The sequence below is a fragment of the Rosa rugosa genome, chromosome 4, assembly GCF_958449725.1.
Source record: "Rosa rugosa chromosome 4, drRosRugo1.1, whole genome shotgun sequence".
In the NCBI taxonomy this organism is placed as follows: domain Eukaryota; kingdom Viridiplantae; phylum Streptophyta; class Magnoliopsida; order Rosales; family Rosaceae; genus Rosa; species Rosa rugosa.
The window spans coordinates 6568501-6573245 of NC_084823.1; the positions used below are offsets into that span (position 1 = coordinate 6568501).

The window sequence follows — 4745 nt, forward strand, 5'->3', positions numbered from 1 at the left end:
GAGGATCATGAACTTCGGGCCTTCGACTCTCTCTCTACAACCAGTGCATGGATGATCCGAGACCACCAACAGGTCGACGATGAAGAGACGCTTCGATTGATGGTGGTCCTCTGTCGTGTCGTGGCCGGATGGTGAAGATGGAATCGGGTCGCCGGTAGGAGCACTCGGATCAACGATCCGCCGCTGCAGCGTCCGTCTTCTGCAACTGAGCAGGAATTTCTCTGTAGCAGGCCAGCTTTAGCGACTCGGTTTGGTGTCCATCGCCGGAGACTAGAGTAAGAGATATAGAGGGAGGGAGGGAGTGAGGAGTGAGAGTTTTGAGACACAGAGATAGAGAGAGAGAGACTGAAGAAAAATGGTTGGAAAAGAAGGGTAATATGGGAAACACATGTAAGATGGCATCAGAAAATGTTAAAAAATTAGGAAGGGGGTGCAGATTGTAATAAGGGGAGTGCAAATTTCACTCCCCAAAAATAATAGGGTTTGGCCAAATGATTGGCTTGTCCACTCAAACATTGCCACTCAATTAAAAAAAATATTTAATCTATACTAATATTAACAGAAGAGATTTTGTTAGCCAAAACTAAAAAAATGTACTGAAATACCCATGAAATATTAAAAAACAAAGCACAATTTTCATTCTGCAGGACATAATCGTCAAAACACTAAAAAATTAGATAAAACTGAAAAAATAGAAAAAGATTTGGGTTCGTGTTCTTCCACGCTCATGAAAACAGGGAACTGCTCTCTCCACGTTCGATTCAACCTCGACTGCTCTCTTGGCACTTCTGATTATGGATTCTATATATCTTCTCTCTTGTAAGGCCACGTTTGGTTCAAGGAAAGTAAGCATCAAGAAAGGAAACTTGTTCCTTTCCTGCGTTTGGGATGCAAAATGAAAGGTAATCATTTACTGAAGGAAGGGAAAATAAGGGGGAAAGTGGTTCCTTCCAAACCCCAAAGGAATCACTTTCCCTCCTTCTTTCCTTGCATTTATTACTCACAACATATTATTTTATTACATTATTTACAAACTTTTCAACAACTTTTCTGATAACTTTCCTTACGTTACCAAACATCGGAATGGAAAGTTGTTGGGAAATTTCATTTCCCTTCCAATGGAAAAGACAAAGGAATTACTTTCCTTTCCGTGAACCAAACGAGGCCAAAAGCTTCTCAATTCCCAACTGCCAAGATATTGGGTTCACCTTTTCACAAAAGACCTTTGAAGTTATGTCCATCTCTTCTACAGACTGTGAGTTTCATTCAATTTTTAATAGATTTTTTCCTTCAACGAATCTAATTCTACCCCTAATCTCTAATTCTTTGATTCTTGATTTTTTCCTTCAATTGATTTTTTTCCCTCATCAGAGAGTCTAATTCTATCCCTAATTGATTTCTGATTTTCTTTTCAGGATCGCAATTTGATACCTATACTTCTGGAATCCAATAGGGTTCATCCTTTTAGGTTTGGCAGGTGTGCCTTCAATTTCTTTTTCTTTCAGTTTTTTTTTTTCCAAAACCGTGTGTTTTGATGGGTATATGAATGGTGGTACTGGTATGGAATTCGATCAACACTACTTATGTTTATTCTTTGATTCCTCTTTGTATGTTGGTTTGAACACATGTTTTGGAGTTCAACTCCTTTTAGTTGTCTCCACTCCAGACTGTTAGTTAGATTATTTATAAATAATTGGTTAGATTCTTTGCAACTTCAGCGACCACAACTTCATTTTCATAACCAATGAGTTTCAATAGCTTTAGCATATATGTATAGTTAACTTTAGCATATATATGTAATAAAAGTGGTAATCAATGAGTTGGACTAACTTCTGTCTTCTATGTCTATAATTTATATAATCGTATTCTTTTGCTACAATACCCAGGTCTCAGTACAGTTTAAGTTGTTGATGCTTATTGAATTTGTGCAATGACACCCGAACGCCGTCGATGGCGTCTTTCACGCTGCGAAAGACAACGTATAAATTATCAATGAGCCGTTTGTACAAGATGATATGATTAAGATCCCAGATCCATTGGTTATTCCTTGGGTTGGTGATGAATCTCTTGGCCAACTAATTGCTTCTATATATCCAGGTTTAGAGGACAATGCATTTGATAGGTTTTATATGGTGGATAGAGCTATTATAACGCCTAGGATGAGGATGTGGACAAGCTAAATGAAGTGGTATTGAATTCCTTTCCAGGTGAAGATCAAATTTATTATTCTTTTGATAGAGTTGAAGATGACCCTCACAGCTTATATCAACAAGAATTCCTAAATTCTATAGCTCCAGGTGGTTTGCCCTCTCATAAGTTAGCTTTGAAATTGGGTGCACCCATAATGCTGCTTAGAATTATTGATCCAAAAAGTGGGCTATGCAACGGGACAAGGTTAATATGTCGCGGGTTCTTTCCGAACTTTATTGATGCAGAGATTCTCACCGGCCATTTCAAGGGTACAAGAGTTTTCCTATGACGAATTCCTCTTAAGCCTTCAGAAAATGTGAAGCTTCCGTTCTCTCTCATACGTCGGCAGTTTCCTATTAGATTAAGCTTTGCACTAACAATAAAAAAAGCTCAAGGTCAAACAATTCCAAATGTTGGTGTGTACCTCCCTAATCACGTCTTCAGCCATGGCCAGCTTTATCAAGGGGACTATCCATACAAACAACCAAGGTCCTAATCAAGAATAGTGCCATTGAAGAAGAACCTGGAGCTCACACAAGGAATGTTGTATTTAAAGATGTTCTAACGTCATGCCAAAGGCAATGAGATGATGACCATTGTAAGAATAAGCTTTCTTTACCTTTTACATATATACAGGTTTATACTTACAACTTATTTATTACTTCATGCATACAACTTTCAGAACAATATAACAAATAATTTTCATTTGAATTTCTGACAGGATCCTATAATAAGACAGTTCAATTTGATGCCACAGCTTCAAAATGAGAATATGGAACAAGGGGTAACACTATTTCAATTTATCAATTCCATGCATCATGCTCGACAAAGTCTTCCATGACTTGGATTCAAATTTAGTTAGGATTATAATCTACTTTTATCTCCCCATTCTTTATTGCAAGCCCACTTTAATTTTGTGAGCTACTCATATAGTCATATGAGATCATCTTTGGGACTCACTGGTGATGATATAGTACGATTGGGCTAAAACAGTAAAGTGAAATTTGTGTAGTTGCTGTTTTTCTTTTTCCTTTTTTGACAATTTTTTTGTTCTTAAATTGATAACATGTATGGTATTTATTGATTTTATGTTAGTGTATTGGAAATTTATATGTTACAAGTTGTCACTTGGATTGAATTAAATTGTAAGCTGTATACCGTATTCGAATTCAAATATTTATTTTTGAATATTTGAAATTACAAGCGAGCGACTTATGATTGAAAAAAAAAAATGGAGCTCATATGAGTGCTTAAAATATAGATTTTGTGGGCTTACATATACTGAAATGCTCTAGTTACTTTTTAGTCTCGGAAGAGAGGAATTTCTTCTCTAGGGTTCCCATAGAGCGCAGCCGCAAAGCCAACCGTCGTGTTCGTGCACCTACGTTCGTCCGGCGGCGCGCGGCGTCTAAGCGAGCCTCCGAGCTGTGCCTGATGCATGTGGCTGCTGCCGGACGGGCACTAGATGCTTTGGGCTCATGAGCAGGTTCCCATAGAGTGTTGCTTTCTTGGAAGATTGGCAGGATGGGTTGTGATGGTGGTTTCGGTGCCACCCTGAAGCACAGTGGTCGGCCTGGTCAGATCTAGAGCTTGCAATGCTTGGAGGAAGTGATCGTGCGACGCTTGGAGGACGGGATCCTGGTCAGCGTCTTTCATGCGACAGTGGTCGGAGAGGCAACTTTTGGATTTGGCGCGGGTCAACAGCACATGGCATAGTGGGGCGGCGGCATGGCGTGGCAACTGCGACGGCGTGGCGTGGCGACGACGAGGCGTGGCGTGGCGGCTGATCTTCTGCTGTGGCGTAGGGGTTGGTGCACTGGGCTTAGTTGTGGGCCGTGCTGCTAGGGTTTTGAGGAGCACAATTTTTGGGCTGCTCTTTGGGCTTGAGTGATTGGGGTGTTTTGGCCTCTCCTATGTTAGTATTTTGTTGTACTTTGAATAATTCTCTACTTTGTTAGGGAGCTATGCTTCTAGGTTTTTAGCGAGCGTCATCGAGTCTAGTTTACTCGGCCTATTTACTATGTAGTAGTTAATAGTCTATAGGCTTCCTCTACGTGCATGGAACCGTCAAATGATTGGACCTAATCTATGTATCACTGTGCTACTACCACAAACTTTTTATCTACCCATCGATGGTAGAGGGAGGATATGTAATGGCCCTTTCTGGCTTTAGATGAATGATAGTCGCCCAATTTGGGTTTGTTCAAAAAAAAAAAAACATATACTGAAATGCCTAAAGCGAGTTTGTACACGCATCGCGTGTGTGCCGGTTGCTAGTATATATACCGTCAACTCGGTTCGGGTAAACTGAGATTTCAAAATCCATAACCTGAGATTGAACCCGAAAATAAGCATATATATGGCCTGAACTAAAACCGAACAGAAAACTTAAAGAAAAAAACCAAATCAAACCGTCAGTTTCGGTTTAATTCAGGCCGATACTTTGGTTTTTTTTTTTTTTCCTGATCCAAACGCCTACCCATAGAAACACCAATTTCTATGGGCCTTTGGCTAAAGCCATCAAGGCCAACCATACCTCCACTTGGATGAAACCA

At 39.9% G+C, this 4745-nt stretch overlaps 1 long non-coding RNA gene across 1 annotated transcript; it reads left to right on the forward strand.

Annotated features, from left to right (window-relative positions):
• Positions 1 to 866: 866 nt before the first annotated feature.
• On the forward strand, positions 867 to 3417 carry LOC133707250 (uncharacterized). Its single transcript, XR_009845019.1, has 4 exons — positions 867 to 1255; positions 1416 to 1477; positions 1887 to 2788; positions 2912 to 3417. It is a non-coding gene; the product is annotated as an uncharacterized LOC133707250 (long non-coding RNA).
• Positions 3418 to 4745: the final 1328 nt, after the last annotated feature.